Source organism: Parus major, chromosome 2 (assembly GCF_001522545.3).
Source record: "Parus major isolate Abel chromosome 2, Parus_major1.1, whole genome shotgun sequence".
In the NCBI taxonomy this organism is placed as follows: Eukaryota; Metazoa; Chordata; class Aves; order Passeriformes; family Paridae; genus Parus; species Parus major.
Window position 1 is genome coordinate 141,706,352 of NC_031769.1, and position 15,644 is coordinate 141,721,995.

The 15,644-nt window shown below is 38.5% G+C and overlaps 1 protein-coding gene across 2 annotated transcripts in view; it reads right to left on the bottom strand.

Annotated features, from left to right (window-relative positions):
- The window catches only part of CYRIB (CYFIP related Rac1 interactor B), a 76,698-nt gene that overhangs the window by 27,472 nt on the left and 33,582 nt on the right, over positions 1 to 15,644 (bottom strand). For both annotated transcript variants that reach the window (XM_015617108.1, XM_015617111.3), the window contains exons 2-3: positions 15,303 to 15,381; positions 3,556 to 3,592 (exon numbers count right to left, since the gene is read on the bottom strand). The gene's annotated coding sequence lies outside the window, so the exon portion shown is untranslated. The remainder of the gene's footprint in view (positions 1 to 3,555; positions 3,593 to 15,302; positions 15,382 to 15,644) is intronic.

The window sequence follows — 15,644 nt, forward strand, 5'->3', positions numbered from 1 at the left end:
AAAAAAAAAAAAAAAAAAAAAAAAAAAAAAAAAGCAAGAAAAACCCAAAACAAAACACCTGACCTCACTGGTCCAAATTTCTCTAGCCATGCAAATACGATAATTTTGTATTGCATTTTCCATTTCTCCCATCATATCAAATTTTATTTTAGCCTTAAAATCAAACTAAAGGTACCCAGTAAGGCTAAGGTATTACAGAACAATTAATTCTCATCCACCTGTTGGAAATATGGAGAAACATTCACTATTCTTCAGTGATATCATACAACCTGAAATCCATTAAATCAGTAACAAATATACAGAATATCATGCAGAGTTATGATTTTCTACAGTGGTCCATCTGTGAGCTCTACAGGTCCATCTCATCTCACAAGAAGTTTGCAGCAGTTCCTGGGGAAAACCAGGTACACAGGCAGAATAGAAATAAGAATACTGAACACATTTAATAATCACATCTGGCTCTGAAAAATACTCCATCTGAAAACACATATTAGAAGAACCACAAAAACATGGTATCCCTGTTCCTGCTATTCCTTAAGCACCTGCTCATACAAAGGTTCAGGTTTTACTGCATCTTAAGCTTTTTTTCAGGTTATAACCTTATTCAACAGCATCGTCTAGTTCAGTCTGTCCCATTCTTTAAAACAACCAAACTTCTCCATAGTGTCTAGTTCTTTACGTGTTTTTTGGGTAGGGATTGACAGTCCCTCCCAACTCTGAACACTGGTGATTCCCTGATGATTTATGATGCTGTCAAGCATCTGGCAGCTAACTTTGTCTTGGCATAGCTAGGAAGTTGAAAGCATCAGGAGTCTGACACCCCAGCTTCTGCTGAAGTGGACACCACAACACCCTGACTTACAAACATTCTCCCTTCAATACCTGAAACACTGTTGGTTCACAGTTTCTTCAAAGAAAATAGAAGTTATCTGTCATGTGCTCAAGTAGTTTGCTTGACAGCATTCTTCTTCCTGCAGGCAGTATCATTCCCAGCAATGCACCCTGAGTTTCCCTGGTTTTTCCAGATGACTCTCACCTTCCTGAGCAGATACAGCATTGCTCTAGTAGAGGAATAAATGGAGGGTGTGAAAGGATGTGCAAAACCAAGTGCACACATGCAGACAGAAGAAAGATGATGATCCTAGAGGGTGAACTTGACTAGATGGACCCATGGTCTGACACACTTTAGTGACTTTTATAATGTATAATTTGCAAATGCACACGATGCTGTTGCATCAAAACTCTGCACTAGTTCCAACTGCAGCTTTAACAACACCCTCAAGGACTTTGTAAGCAAAAGCTATTAAAAGAAAAAGGTACTACTGCTGCTAGCACTGGATGTTTTTCCATTGACTTATTAAAGATTTGGAAAATATTGCTGTATGCTTGCCCAGTTCCTAGATTCTTTCCTTAACCCAGAGACACAAGTTAGTAAGCAAGAAGGACTGTGGGCCTGAACCAGCAATATCATAAATTCTCCTAAGGATGACGAAATGTGACAGTTCATCAAAACCTGAAATTCTGCAAAGTATTTTAAAATATTAATTATTCACTAAAATGGAGACAACTACTTTAGTAACATACTTATATGCCAAAAATTCATAATTCTGATTGGAGAATTCAAATAGTTTGACACACAGCACTAGAAAATGTTTTCTACTCTTGTCGACAAAACTGATGACAAATTGTATTGGGTTTGTGTGGCAAGGTTGCTGTGGCAGGAGGGCTATGGGGGGACTCTGTGGGAAGCTTCCAGGAGCTTCCCCATGTCTGACAGAGCCAATGCCAGCCAGTTCCAGGATGGGCACACCACTGGCCATGGCCAAGCCCATCACTGGTGGTAGTAGCACCTCTGGGACATTGTATTTAAGAAGAAAAAAAGAGTTATAGCACAGAATTAATTGTGGACAGAGAAGAGGAAAGTGAAAATATATGAGAGACACCAAGAATACAGTGCAGACAACCTGGGTCAGTGAGGAAGAGGAGGGAGGAGGCAATCCTGACATTGAAGCAGAAATTCCCCTGGAGCCTCTGGTGCAGCCTGTGGAGGACCACAGGGGAGCAGAGATTCACCTGCAGCCCATGAAGAACCACAGGGGAGCAGAGATTCACCTGCAGCCCATGGAGGACCACAGGGGAGCAGAGATTCACCTGCAGCCCATGGAGGACCCTGCACTGGAGCAGGTGGGTGCCCAAAGGAGGCTGTGAGCCCATGGGAAGCCCATGGTGGAGCAGGCTCCTGGCAGGCCCTGTGGGAGACCCACACTGGAGCAGCGTGTTCCTGCAAGACTGCACCCCACGGAAGGGACAAATACTGGAGCAGTTTGTGAAGAACTGTAGCCCTTGGGAAGGACTCATGTTGGAAAAGTTTCTGGAGGATTGTGTCCTGTGGGAGGGACACCCCATACTGGAGCAGAAAAGGGCTCATCTCCCTGAGGAGGAAGCAGCAACAGCAACCTGTGATGCACTGACTGTAACCCCTATTCCCCATCTCTCCTGATGGAGCAGGGAGGGGTGAGGTAAAGAACTGGGGATAAAGTTAAGCCTAGGAAGGAAGGAAGGGTAGGGGGAAGGAGCTCTGATTTGAACGGCAATAAACTGAACAGATTTTCCTAAGCTGAGATTGTTTTGCCTGTGACAGTAACTGGTGAATGATCTCCCCCAACGCTTATCTCAATTCACGAGCCTTTGTTGTATTTTGTCTCCCTTCTCCAGTTGAGAAGACAGTGACAGAGTGCCTTTGGTGGGCACCTGGCATCTAGCCTGGATTAAACCACAACACAAATCCATTTAACCAGCTCCCCAGAATTCAAAGGCTTTTCAAAGATTAATCAAAAACAGAAGAAAAAGAAATCCTACCTCACATTTGGTACCATTACCTTCCCAATGTGACAGAGGATTAACAGCAGTGCTGGCAAAGCACAGTAAACATGAAGTATAACACAGACACTCTATGCAGTAGCTTAGATGACAAGCAGCAGGTTATAAAACTAAAAGCTAACACGTTCACATGAGCATGTGCTACCTCTTCAGTCTCACAAGCTGGTTCAGAGTACTGGTTTCTGGCATTAGGGAGCTGGTTCAGCTACACTGTAGCTTTACTAAAGAGACAGAGAGAAAAACCACCAAAACATTATCTCTTTATTCAAATAGTTCAAGAAGTTGCACGGTCTTCTAGGGTAAGTTCACACAAGTGAACCACTTTAACTCCATGCATAATGGAAATGCCTTCTTTGAAGTAATGGGACTTCACATCACTCTAGTGAAGAGTTTTCAAAGTCAGCCTTGCCAGGCTGTGTGGTGAGGCCCTGTGCAAGCAAAAACCAAACCCTTGCAGCCTGGTTTAGCATCTTTAAACAGAGAGGAATAAATTCAGTCAGGGATCAGAACTCCCAGAGACCACAAATTTCAAGAGTTTTTGAAGGAAAAGAGGGAAAACAAGTTCTTGAAGGGAAAATTATGAATATTGAAAGAGTCCCATTTTCCGTCCTTTAACATACTATAGTTTTGCTTATTTGTCAGCAGTTTTCAAGCAGGTTAAGTTTCAATTCTTACCTACAGCCAGAGCTGCACTCTGTTCTTGGCCTCCAGTCTGTTTTAAAAGAAAAAAGAGATTACAGAAATTAATTATTTTACTACAAAACTCTTAAATGTGATGCAATACAACACTGGAAAAGCAAACATAGATCTGTTCCAGACATACTGTTCTTGTGTATCTGCTTCAGAAACACAGACATGGATCCATACATCACTGGGACTTTTAAAAATACTCTAAGAAAAAGTAATTCAGAACTGTGTTTTATCTCTAGGAATACAAATAAATGGGAAATGCCATTATATGGTGATGAATGTGCTTCCACAGAAAAAGGCTGCCATATTAGATAATCCATAAACACATATATTCCAGGATAAATTTAATAACTAAAGAGTCAAAGCTGTAATAAAATACCAGTGGTAAACTGTTCCACTTGCATTTCACATTGCTTTAACAAGAAAATCACACAATATTCTAATCCAACCACACAAATGTGCACTTGGAAAAAATCAAGGCTTGCATACTGACCTCCAGAGAAGGCATTTTCAAGTCACCACCGAAAACCATTTGCTTAATAAAGAAAACTAGTGTTTTTGGGCAGCCTCAATGTGCTGTACACATCATGACTACCATCCTAACATGGTGAAATACTTATGTTAATAGTACAGTTTAAAGGAGAAGACATGGACTGCCACAGTAACTCAAAGCTTCACAGGCAATAATAGTGTAACATCAGCTAGGAAAGGCCCTGAAGATATACAGCAACACAGGCAAGAAGCAGAGTGGAGACTACAGTTATTCTGTACAGAATTATTCTTCAAAGCCCAGAGAACTGAACATTTGCAAAACGATGACCATCAAACACACCTGTAGAAATTTAACTCTCCATTCTTTCCAGTGCATGCATCTCCCTCAAAGAAGTTTCCCCCTTGACCAGACTTAAGTTTGGGTAGTAGCTGCTTTTGCTTTTGCCCATTGACTTCAGCTTCTTCTTTACTTTCTCAGAAATAAGCAACAGCCAGTACTTCAGGACAAAACCATGGCTAACAGCACAGGCTTTGTAGGAGCTGCTGCAATTCCCTAGAATGCACCCACTCTCATTAGGCATATTTTAAATATGGTTGGTGTTTTTTTCCCTTCTCATAACTTCAGACCTCTCAATTTGTGCGTTGAGACAGCACAACAAAAAAAAAACCAAAAAACTCTGGAAATCACTGATCCCCTGCAGCTCAGGGCTGACTACAACTAACATTGCAAAGAGAAACTGAAACCAAAGTGCAGTCCTACACTACTGTAAGAAGCTAGTTTTCTGAAAAAGAGTGAAAGAAATGTCAGATAGGAGTAAGCTATAAACAAAAACAAGAAGCCTAAATTCATTACAATGAACAGACTATAAAAATAAATTTGAAAAGTAAGGAAAAAAAGCCCACTTTAGCAGCTAGCCTAGGGACTTTAAAAAAAAAAAAAGTGTCTTCTAATGGTACTAGGTCATTACTGCAGAAATACTCATATTTCCAATTGATAGAATTATTAGGGGGAAAAAAATTGGGCATTGCTCAGCTCTTTCCATCTTTCTGGGCACAGTGCTGCACACAGAGACACAAGCACTTACGACCTGCAAGAGTAACATGCTGATGCTCAGGTGGCTTGTCCTGAAGGCTTCAATGAATGAGTGGAAGTTAATAATTAACAAAGCCTTATAGGACTCTTGTGGTAATGAAGGCAGGAGGAGAAAAGCAAAGCCATTAGGCAAAAGGGAAGCAGCCAGGAAAGCTGAGAATTATAGATCAGTTGGACTATCATCAATAATAGGCAGAGAGATGTTAGCACAGGAATCCATTAACTGGTTTCCTATCTTTTAGTTCCTGTGAACAAGCCTTTGTGCAAAACAGCGAGCACCACTGATGCTGTCGCTTGGTTTACACTGACAAGCTGATAGGTATTTGATTTTTGTGAATAGCGTGACTTCACATCACAGTATTTTAAATTTAGAGGTTAGCACAGAGCAATATAATAAAGCACTGCCTAAATGGACAAGAAATTGACTTGCTGATCTCTAGTCAGGCAGGAACAGGAGCAAAGGTGCATTAAAAATAAGACAGATGTGAAATGACTGGTGTAATGGATTCTTTACAGAATTAATTTTTGCACTTTGGATGCACCTTAATTCAGACAAAAGAGTTTCTAAATGAACAACTCTTTGAGGTTCAAAGTGCACTACTTAGGTTTTCATGCTGGGATAGAGTATCTGCAAAACCACTGAGCTTCCTTCTGACTTTTCCTCAAGGTTTAGATCTGTAGATTACTATAGAAATACCACAAACAGGCACAAGATGAGACATGTAAACTATACAAATTATTAGGTAGTGAAAATTGAATAATTCAGACCTAGCATTTTTCAATTCCTTGTGATTCTAAGGGAGTCAAATACTTAATGTTACATTACAGAGAAAAAAAAGTTCTGGGCAGGAAAATTAACTTTACTCAATGGGTTACAGCTCATGGAGTCAAACAGCAGAAAGATTAATGCATGCCATCCCAGGGATCTCATTTAGACACAACCTCTTCCCTTGAACTGCAGCCTAACTTCACCACAGCAGAAACAGGCCAAAGCAGATGCCAGTATCTCAGGCCAACTACAACAGAATTGAAAGAATTGTCACAACAGTTGAAGAACCAAAATGGAAAACTGTCTAGGGCCATTAGAGAGGGACAGTGAATCATCTAAACTGCAGCATAACAAAACCAAGCAACATTCAGTTTGTCAGAGGAAAAGCTTGATGCTGACAAGTCAAATGGTACCCAGATAAAAAAGCTATGGTAAGTAAACTTGGCAGCATTGTGAATAACAAAACTGGAGAAAAAAACCCCAATGAAACTGGCTAACCACTGAGTAAACCCTGTGCTTTGGGCATCCACCTTATATTGAACTGATGCTGCTTAAATCAGTATATAAAAACAGATTTCACATGAGAACAGCTAATCATTAACCTCCATGAAACCACTGCCTTCTGACCAACTCTGGCTGAACTAATTAAGAGGTCTCTACACTCAGGCATAGACTTGTCAGTGACTGTCAGTCATGATTTACTACAAAAATGGTGATTTTTCAGGCTTTCCAACACTCAGGTTCTTCTGGTATTAAAAACTGAAAACACTGAGTGTTAAGAAATAATTAACAACTTTTCACCAAGAATCTAAATTACTTTCTGTGTTCTCAACTGGTATCTCAGCTCATCAGGGAACTTCAGAAAGTACTAACTTCACAATGTTTACAACACTTACTAGCAAAAACTTGCATGGGATTCTTGTGCTCCATAAAATATCAGGCATCCAGCTTAAAATTTTTTTCAAAACACAATAGATTACTACTTTGTCAGAGCAATTGTTTAAATTTAAATGTTTAAATTCCTAGTTTGCAGTTAAAGCTTGCACTAGGACTCCTCTTGGTAAGCACCACCAACTTGAAATCCATATGAACCAGCTGTGGACTATGGCACAGATGTTCTCATTTTATTTATCTTAATGGCCCTTGGATACAGAAGATAACAGGTCTAGCTCAAAGACTACCTGCCTTGGAAATGTTTAGATGCTCCTGCTCTCTTGGTTCAGTTTCAGACTTGAAATCAAGTTTGTGGAAACAGATGTAAAAACCTTGTTATCCTTAGAAGCACACACTAAATATAAAAACCAAGCCCAGTCCAAAACAGAACCGCAAGTCAAACACATCCCACATCTTGTGGGTAATAAAAAGAGAAAACTAAGAAATGTTTAGTAATAAAATTTGATTTTTACTTCAGTAACAAAAACAGATGTCTAAGCTATAAAAAATAATTTATTGCTAAGATCATGTTTCAAAGGGAGTTTCAGGGCATCTGCAGATGAACTCATGGTTCAATGCTAAATGGATGTGAACTCTGGCATTTAACATCAGTGACTGTAGACAAAGATTCATCTATATCTGTATGGCAATTGTGTATGAGACTAAGATTAGCAAAGCAGGCTACCACTACTGCAAAGTGACCTCGGTTGTTCATAAAGAGCAAATAAACTGGTTGCTTGCTATAAAACCACTTTTTTGACTTTTGATTGTAAAGCTCCAGCTCAAATCTTCTCCATTCATTTTCATTTATCTTGGTGAGTCAAATTGCATCTTAGAAGTCCTTGTGTTATATTAAAACTTTCTCTATCCTGTGTAATGCTGCCATTTTATCTAATATTACTTGCTACACACAAACCCATGTTTTAAATTTGTAATTTAATGACAGAAATGGACTGTGAATGTATCAGAGGGCCTAGTGTTCCATTATAATTTTTCAAGCTTATTTCATTTTCCCTAATTATTATACTTTCACAGGATACATTATGTCTAAACTGTTACTGTTGCATAGCAGCTTCACTTCATATGATGTTAATTTCAAGGTTTTCCTTTTTTCAATACCTTTTGTGGTTATGTATCACATCATATTGTTGTGGACTTGGCAGTGGTGGGTAATGGTTGGACTTGATCTTTCACATCTGTTTCAACCTAAAAGATTCCTTGAAAGCTTTCAGAAAAGTTTAGAAGCTGCATTATGGACCAACAGGAGGGACACAAGGTTTTATACATACACCCCTTTCAACAACTTAAGAAAAAAAAAGGGGGGAGGAACTAAAAGATATTTGAGAAGCTTGTATGGCAGAAGAGGATATTCACACAAAACTAATATTCACCATGAAAATTTATATTTTATCCACTTACTCCTATGTGCTCTGCAATAAACTGTTACTTTGGCTTAGTGCAAACAGTAAAATAAAATATCATAATCTTCCTTTTTGCATCTCAAAGGTTTACACAGAAAAAACCCTGCAAGTTGAATATCAAGTCCAAGGGATTTTCAACCATATCAAGAAGTTAATTTAAATATTGCCAAATAAGCTTTTTCACTTATAGAAACAATTTGGGAAAAATAAAGGTTGGGTAACTGGAAGACAAATAATGAATTTTATAAAACAGAGATGGGACTTCTTTAGCTGTTTAATTTAGAGTTGGGTTTTTGTTTGTGGCTGGTTGCTTTTTTTGGTAGTGGAGTAAGGGGTAGAGCTGTGGTACTTCAGTCCAAGTATTTCTTAAAGCAAGTCTGGTTTCTAATAGTCAATTACCCAAACAATTGAACTTTCTCCTTTTGATAACATTATCTCCTGTATTTCTTTTGAGCTTTCATAAATCCAGGTCCTGAAGTGATTCAGTACCAGATATAAAAACAAGCAGAATTTTCAAGAATTCTTCAGAACTCAGGCTTTCACCCCTCAAAAAAACTACTGAAATATTCCTAAAGTAGGAAGAGATATGGGATATCATTCCTACACCTTGAAATGACATTGGCATTTGCTCTCCATTGCATGTTTAACTCCCCATGACTACCTGGCACCGCTGTTTTGCCACAGTAGATGCTTCTTTTATGGTTATGGTGTTAATGCTCAGTTGTGAAGTGCTCCTGAACACGACCCCAGAGATTCAACAGCTTATTTATCTAACATATACAGAAGATATAATTTATTAGGAATATGACAGAGCTTAACAGAGTTCTGGCTCAGTATCATCAAAAGAGAAATGAAACCATACCCTGTCCCAGGAAGTCTGCAGTGTTCATCCACTTGCACAATACAAACAGTAAGACAAGGAAAGGTCAGCAGGGCTTTCCCATTCACATTATTAGTGGTGTAGGAGCAGCTCTGAGCAATGCCAAGACCCACAACCCTATTCCCCTAAGGCTTCAACAGAGGAGTCCTTGTTCCTTATAATCTAGATTTCTACTTTCAGGGTAACAAAAACCCACTTTCCTCAGAACTGTACTAGGTCATATGAACAGCAAGAAACTTCTACCACAAAAAAAAAAAAAAAACCAAAAAACAAAACAACCAAACAAAGCCCAGCCACAGAAGTTACAGGCACTTACCACCTAAAGGATCTTTTTAAAGGTTTTACTGAGTTCTAACTATCAACTGTTCATCAACAGTATCAAAAATTGAGAGCTGAAGCCCTAGTTACCCCTCTGATAGGTAAAACTCTAAGATGAATTTAGGCCTAAACTGATTAAGCTACAGCTATGGAAGTATCGCATTCAGCATCTCTGCTGCTCAGAGACAATGGATGTGTTTATTTCAGATTGTTAAGAACACAGTTTAGATTTTTAAAAGCCTGAAAAGCCCTTCCTAGGGACACCAGCAGCAGCAAGTTTTGCCACAGGCTCAGGGCTGAGCAGTTTCTAGGTGACAGTCAAGCAGTTCACTTTAACTCCTTCCCTCCAGGGTCCCCAGTGCTGCCCCACTACACAAATCTCAGCAGAGGCAGCTCCTTCCAGTTGTAACTAATCCACAAAAGGAGGCAGGACTTTCCAAAGGGTGGCTCCATGGGAGCTTTGGGATAAGCAGCAATTTCTGTAGTTGAGGATAGAGGAGCTCTGCTCCCACCAGAGGAACTGTCACAGAGCACTGCGACTCTTGAAAGTGCCTCCAGCTTGTCCAGGAGCTCTGTGAGCTTCACCTACACAAAGATTTGCAGTAATTGTTGCATCTACAGTTTAAAAAAAAAAAGAAGAGGGCAGGGTATGAAGAAGCTTTTCCAATCAACTATGCATTGCAGCAATACAGTTTTGAAATTATTCTAGTAAAAACATGGGTGAATAGAATACTAAAAGCAATTGTATCAATCATTAGTTGTCCATAAAGGAAGAATCTAACCATGCTATTTTAACCTGGGATCTCAAATGTTTATTGGGTAGGATGTAAGATGGAAAAATAATCAAAAATTACAGAATACAGGATAACAAACATATGAGAGATAATGTAGGAATGTCCAGGTTCAGCTCCTAGGGACTGTTGTGTGTCTTCAACAGCTTTGTCCAACAGGCAGGAAAATAAACCAAAAAACCAGGAACTATACACAACAAGGTCTTAATTCCTGCATTGTAATTTAATGGCACTTAGTCTCAACAGCTGCATACTATTTTTAATAATTTCTCAAATTAATTCCATGATCACCAAAAAGGAGGTAGGCTGCATCAGAGGAAGTTCAGATTAAGGAAAGCTGCTTCACTGAGGGGCTGTCTGGTCACTGGAAGAGGCTCCCGAGGGAAGTGGTCATGGCAAGCCTGACAGAGTTCAAGGAGTGTCTGGACAATGCTCTTAAGTCATAATTTAGTGGTAGGGAGTCCTGCGAGGATCAGAGAGCTGAACTTGATCATCTCTGTGGGTCCTTTCCAACTTGAGACATTCTATGATTCTAAATAATAAAACTGCAGTTATGTAGTCAAGCAGTAAGCTGAACACTAACAAGAACTAAAGGACTGCATGACTATAGTTCAAGTTCCTACAGAGTTAAAAAAACCAATAACCATCCCTCCAAAAAACCTAGAATTATCCTCTGACAAGTATTTAAGAGTTCTTCTCTAAGTCAAGAAGTGAAATAAGCAACAACTGACATTAACCTAATAGAACAGACCACATAAAACTTATCATGAATGTCCAGTCACCTGTCTCAACAAGCACAGCTTTTCAGGTCAAATGTCTTTCTGATGAGAAAAGTTTACATATTTTTGGTAAAGTATAAAAGTGACTTTTCAAAAAGTCAAAACAACCCTTAAATTAATGCCTTTGATTTGAAGGCTCATTGGACAAACAGAATTAAACAGTTCATGTTGTCCTGAGAAACTATTTACAGGTAAAGAAAAATAGCAGCTTTACCATCATAAACAAGTCGGCCTGGCTGAAGTCTCAAGCAGAGCACAGTTTACTAAATAAGCCTTTAAAACAAGTTGAAAACTCACTTGCTTTTAAACTATTCTATTAACTGTTGCAGTAGGACTAGTACATGTAATGGAAGGGTATTTTGGAAGAGCCCAACATTGAATTCCACTTGATTACAGTGAAAAAATCTTGTCACTGATCATCTGCAGATTATTACAATCTTCTTTCAAGCTTGAACTTATTTTGCATCTACTGTGAGGAAAAAGATACCACATTATGTTTCCTCAGCAGAGACACATTATTTACATTGATAATACACATTATTAAACTTTAAAAAAACACAGCACTGCATAAAAGCTTCTAACACTTCAATCTATTCCTGTGCTACAGCAGCGAGGCACATTAAACAAGCCTCAAGATAAAATACAGCAAATAAATAAGATAGCTCAGTTCAGCCTAAAACAATTCAGATATTCCTCTTTTTTGCCTTAGACACTACCATTAATGCAAAATAAATGCATGCTGGTAGAATATCAGCATCATGATCAGAATTTCTACCACATCATCTTGAGTATCAAAATCACAGATAGTTAACCCCTAAGTTCTAAGAACCATTTACACAAACCCACTTTCACACGGATGAAAAATCAATTCAAGAAGCTCTGCTGAATTTGCAGACAAACCAACAACAATGTATTTAGAGCAACAATACCAAAGGAGATTGCTTTTAACTTGTAGCACAAATGGGAAGTACAGGTGTTTTAAGTTGTCAGACAATTTTTCTTCACGTATTTACATTCCGTAACATCACTTTGGCAGACTGTCCTTTCACCCCTGATGTTCCCACATTACCCTGCTGCGGGTTTTTGGTGGGCTTTGCACTGAAAGCTTTTAGAAGTATTTGTAATGTCACCACTTTCTATGTTGGATACATAGATTTCCCCAAACAAACCAACCAACCAACCCACCCTTCTGAAAGTAGCCATTAAAAGCTACACATTTATAAAACCTATTTCCTTGTTTAACAGAGGAAACATTTAGCACTGAGCAAAACAAAACAGAACCTAGCTTTATACTTCTTGCAACATATTTGACTTTTTATAAACTTCCCCACTAGTCAAAACCAAACAGAGTTCTGTAAACACAGAACAGGGCCTTACTCAAAGACACTATCTCTTCTGTGTGAGATCCTTCACTTCAAACCTTTTTTAGGCACACAAATATGGGGACCACAAACTTCCCTACTCTTTTCAAATTGAACACATATTAAGAGATTTGCACAAAAAGACACATGTTACTGAGTAAGTTTTGAAGATTCTTCACAAGAGGAAGCAAAACATTTAAAGATGTGTCAGCCAGACAAATGTTACATTCGTAAGAGCTATATAGGCCACAACAAAGAGTACTCAAAATTAATAAGAAAATGGCAGGTATGCATTTGCTTCCACTTTGTAAACATAATACTAAAGGTGTTTTCATATTTATTAAAATTAGCATAAAAGCAAAACCTGTTAATCCACCCACAGTGCAATAGCAGTACTGGAACAGAGACTTCACAACATGTTCATCAGTTTGCTCAAAACATCTCCCCATCATCATTACAGGGGAACAATTCTAACTTGCGCTGAAAGATTTTTAAATCTTTGAGCATGCAGACAAGTTCAAGCTACATCTAAGAGATAACACTAAAATGAGAATGAATAATTATCAGAGATTATACATGAAGGCAGAAAACAATTATCAAGATCTTTTCTGAATGACTGATATTCTGGAAAAATAATCCCATACAAGTTAACATGATGAAAAAGAAGAGCTAATACAAGAAAATAGGGCAAACACTGAAATGGTACTCATCCTTCAGTCTGTGATAATGGACAGGGGAAACAACAAAAGCAAAAGAAACACCACATTAATAAAATGGGCATGCACATCTACAACCATTTGGGCTAGTCTGCACCATTACCAAGGACCAGCTGGGTTAAAATTTTTAACTTGGCACCAGTCATGCAAGACCCAGACACAGACACCTCTGCCCCAAGGGATGCAACATCCACATGTCATGTTCTCTTTCCAGCACAGACCCAGAGCTGGGGCCCTGACCTGAGAACCTGGGTCAGGTCTAAAATGCAGTAGAACTCAGCAGGGTTTCAGCTCTTGTCCTCCCAAATTAAAGTTACTGCTGGAAACAGTGAAACCAAGTTTGTGCAGCACTATCTCATGCTGAAGAGAACTTACTGATCCTAAAGGAAATACTGAATTAAGACAAATACTTTATCACAGCTGCAGATGAAGAACTACTTCATGGAACTACCCAGTTTTACTCAGCATGGCCATTCTCACTGAGAGAGATGGGGAGATGATAGGCTGGAAAAGGAAGCCAAAGTAGGGAAAAGATAGAAGGCTTCAATTCTAGACAATGAGCTTTTCAGTCTTCTATACAGGGCAAGCTATGCACCCAAATTTAGTGAAAGACATACATTACTTATTCACATCAAATGCAATCAGAATAATCCAAAGTATTAGTCTAAAAGTTACTATCAGATAATTATAACGTGGTTCAAAACTTATGTTGGCAATACAGTGCTTTGGTACCTCAAATGGTGGCACACTACATGCCAGAGGTTTTTCCTCCTGTAAGCTAAAGTCCATAGACTTTCAAACCCAGTATTTAGGAATGACTCTCATGTATTTTAGCTTCAGGAACTGTAATTTTACATGCAACAAAACTCTTGAAATTATTGCTCAGAAATAGATGTATGCAAGTTATCTTTATATAAAAAAAAATAGTAAAAACAAGGTTTGACTTTTTTAGTATGTCATTCTGACAGATGCATATTGCTGACTACTATAAGCTTTCAAAACTTTCCTATCATTTATCTAGGTTTGGCAGAGTCACCAAACCCAGCATTTTATTATTCTCTGCAACAGCTACACAGAAGAACTTTATACAGTTATCCTTGACTGCTTATAAAATTAAGGCAAATTAACTAGCAAAAGAAGATTAATAAAGCATCTGTAAATGCTTAAGTCATGAAAGCTTAGTGTTTTCTTATGGCTAGGATGTGTTTCTTTCCATGTTCACCCTTTAAACTCAGCCACACCACCCCATTTGGGCTAAGAATCCTCTCTTGACACAAGTTTAATGAGCCCTGCAGCTCAAGTGGCAGCAGTAAACAGAAAGGTGAGATCCAAGCTTTATAGAAGGTGTATAGGAAGGTGCAATTACACAGGAAAACTACTGTTTCATCTACAACATTAAGTGTTTGAGAAGTGAGCTGTAACTCTGGTACCCATGACAATGTGCGTATAATTTACCTATGTCAAGATATTCAAATGTCCTAAATTCTCAGGTTTCCTTGTGATTGCTGTGTAATACTGTAGCTCAACATCTTAACTTATGGGCTGGAAAACTGCTATTAAGTGGTCATAGCTCCTCACTGATGATCCTATTATTCTGTATCCAAAAGCGCCTGCACATGACTTGGTGTGTCTGGGAATCACAAGATATCCTTCGTTTTATTATCATACATTATTCTCAGTGAAAATTAGTCCTCAACAAACATCCATTGAATAATTACAAGCACATTAATGGCATCTTCCAAAGCATCTGGACTTCTGTTAAGGCTTCCTTTTTTCTCTCTCCAGACTCTGAAGCACTATATTTGAAGTTGCACTGTTTGCACTATCACACTTCAAATAGTATTTATATAGGACACAGTACAGACACATTGTATTTGTCTCAGCTAAAAAGGCAAAAGACTATGTCTAATATGTAATTACAGGAAAAAAAGCCCCAGTCTTTTTTCTCCTATTCAGGGAGCAAGAATTTAATCAATTTGTATTCCAATTTAAATACCCACATGTTATCCACTGCTACTGATTCTTTTGTCTGGTGAGCTACAGACAGTTAGAAAGAAAAAACACTGCATGAACTACTTCTTGATTTCAACAGATCAAAATACTTGGTATTCCTTGGACTAAAATATTATGGAAAACAAAGAAATATTCTACAAGCAAAGAAAGCCAAGCAAGTGTTTACCAGTTAGTAGTATCTTCTTGCAGTCTTAACAGAGAACTCCCTTCTTCAGATTACTGATGCAGCAGCTTGTCCTCACAATCTGAAAAAAACAGAAGAACCCCATTAAACATAAACAATACACTGTATTTCAATCACATAAACCAGTGCCAGGGGTAAATCAAAGTTAATCCTGCAGTGCCAAGGAACCCTCATAATCCTTTAGGAATGCAAATGAAACATGCTGATTTCAAAAACACTTGGTGATTTTATGGAAGTGACATTACAAGCAAACAGAGAAGCATCCTTACAAACTCTTCCGTGAGTCAGTATAGCTATTAGCTAGCCATGATCACCAGCATCAGA